Here is a 2,883-nt window from a genome sequence, read left to right on the forward strand (position 1 = left end):
TGCATACACATTGTCAGACTAAATTCCAGCCGTCCGAAACGCGGTGACGTAAAACACTATGACAAGCCGAGAATAATGAAGTTCAATGCTTCCGAGCATGCGTCGACTTGATTCTATGCATGCGTGGGTTTTATCTCCGTCTGAGTTGCGCACAGACAATAGGAATTTCCTAACGTTTTTTTTTTTTTCATCTAAAAAAATAAAACATGTTCTATTTCTAAACACCAACGGAAAAAAGTCTGATGGGGCCCACACACGATCATAATTACCAACGAAAAAAGTTTTTTTATCGGAAATTCCGATTGTGTGTACGCGCCATTACAGTTATTATTTTCTTTATTTGAATTGATATTTATTTTATTTATTTGTATTTAATTCTAAATTGTGACCCAGCGTGCATAATATAATACACCTAGGAGCTACAATACATTGTATTTATGGATTTTTTTATATAATTAAAATAAAAAATAAAAAATGATAACAATGAAAAGAAATAAGATAAATATAAATAAATAACTAAAAATTAATGAATTGAAAGTAAATATATAATAAATATAAATGAAATGTGTATGATGTTACCCCTTGGTGGACTAATAATTACCTTGCCAATCAGAAATCATATCTAATTGATATATGTGTATTGTATTCGCTGATCATCTCAGTTGGTGAATACATGGACCCCCCTGTTTTATTTTGGGCGGAAACTTCACAAATTTGTATCAAACTATGACCTTATCCAATAATAAAAATCATTTGTAAACCCAAAAAATCTAAATACAATATTAAAAATTACACTTTAAAAATTAGATATAAAACAAGTAGTGTTCAGGCCTGAAGTGTAATACAGAGTGCTGGGTTCAGGGGAGTGTAATACAGAGTTCTGGGTTCAGGAGAGTGTAATACAGAGTGATGGGTTCAGGAGAGCATAATACAGAGTGCTGGGTTCAGGAGAGTGTAATACAGAGTGCCGGGTTCAGGAGAGTGTAATACACAGAGTGCTGGGTTCAGGAGAGCATAATACAGAGTGCTGGGTTCAGGAGAGTGTAATACACAGAGTGCTGGGTTCAGGAGAGCATAATACAGAGTGCTGGGTTCAGGAGAGCATAATACAGAGTGCTGGGTTCAGGAGAGCGTAATACACAGAGTGCTGGGTTCAGGAGAGTGTAATACAGAGTTTTGGGTTCAGGAGAGTGTAATACAGAGTGCTGGGTTCAGGAGAGCATAATACAGAGTGCTGGGTTCAGGAGAGTGTAATACAGAGTGCTGGGTTCAGGAGAGCATAATACAGAGTGCTGGGTTCAGGAGAGCGTAATACAGAGTTCTGGGTTCAGGAGACCGTAATACACAGAGTGCTGGGTTCAGGAGAGTGTAATACAGAGTTCTGGGTTCAGGAGAGTGTAATACAGAGTGCTGGGTTCAGGAGAGCATAATACAGAGTGCTGGGTTCAGAAGACCATAATACACAGACTGCTGGGTTCAGGAGAGCATAATACAGAGTGCAGGGTTCAGGAGAGTGTAATACAGAGTGCTGGGTTCAGGAGAGCATAATACAGAGTGCTGGGTTCAGGAGAGCATAATACAGAGTGCTGGGTTCAGGAGAGCATAATACAGAGTGCTGGGTTCAGGAGACCATAATATAGAGTGGTGGGTTCAGGAGAGCGTAATACAGAGTGCTGGGTTCAGGAGAGTGTAATACAGAGTGCTGGGTTCAGGAGAGTGTAATACAGAGTGCTGGGTTCAAGAGAGTGTAATACAGAGTGCTGGGTTCAGAAAAGCATAATACAGAGTGCTGGGTTCAGGAGACCGTAATACAGAGTGCTGGGTTCAAGAGAGTGTAATACAGAGTGCTGGGTTCAGGAGACCATAAAACACAGAGTGCTGGGTTCAGGAGAGTGTAATACAGAGTGCTGGATTCAGGAGACCATAATATAGAGTGCTGGGTTCAGGAGAGTGTAATACAAAGTGCTGGGTTCAGGAGACCATAATATAGAGTGCTGGGTTCAGGAGAGTGTAATACAGAGTTTTGGGTTCAGGAGAGTGTAATACAGAGTGCTGGGTTCAGGAGAGTGTAATACAGAGTGTTGGGTTCAAGAGAGTGTAATACAGAGTGCTGGGTTCAGGAGACCATAATACACAGAGTGCTGGGTTCAGGAGACCGTAATACAGAGTGCTTGGTTCAGGAGAGTGTAATACAGAGTGCTGGGTTCAGGAGACCATAATACACAGAGTGCTGGGTTCAGGAGAGTGTAATACAGAGTGCTGGATTCAGGATACCATAATACAGAGTGCTGGGTTCAGGAGAGTGTAATACAGAGTGCTGGGTTCAGGAGACCATAATATAGAGTGCTGGGTTCAGGAGAGTGTAATACAGAGTGCTTGGTTCAGGAGAGTGTAATACAGAGTGCTGGATTCAGGAGACCATAATATAGAGTGCTGGGTTCAGGAGAGTGTAATACAGAGTGCTTGGTTCAGGAGAGTGTAATACAGAGTGCTGGGTTCAGGAGAGTGTAATACAGAGTGCTTGGTTCAGGAGAGCATAATATAGAGTGCTGGGTTTAGGAGACTGTAATACAGAGTGCTGGGTTCAGGAGAGCGTAATACAGAGTTCTGGATTCCGGAGACCATAATACAGAGTGCTGGGTTCAGGAGAGTGTAATACAGAGTGCTGGGTTCAGGAGAGTGTAATACAGAGTGCTGGGTTCAGGAGAGCGTAATACACAGAGTGCTGGGTTCAGGAGAGTGTAATACAGAGTGCTGGGTTCAGGAGAGTGTAATACACAGAGTGCTGGGTTCAGGAGAGTGTAATACACAGAGCGTATTGATGTGGCCCTGTCTCTGTGCTATCTGTACATTGGAGAGGGTGGGAGACATTAAATTGACTGA

Source organism: Rana temporaria, chromosome 1 (genome assembly GCF_905171775.1).
Source record: "Rana temporaria chromosome 1, aRanTem1.1, whole genome shotgun sequence".
Taxonomy (NCBI): domain Eukaryota; kingdom Metazoa; phylum Chordata; class Amphibia; order Anura; family Ranidae; genus Rana; species Rana temporaria.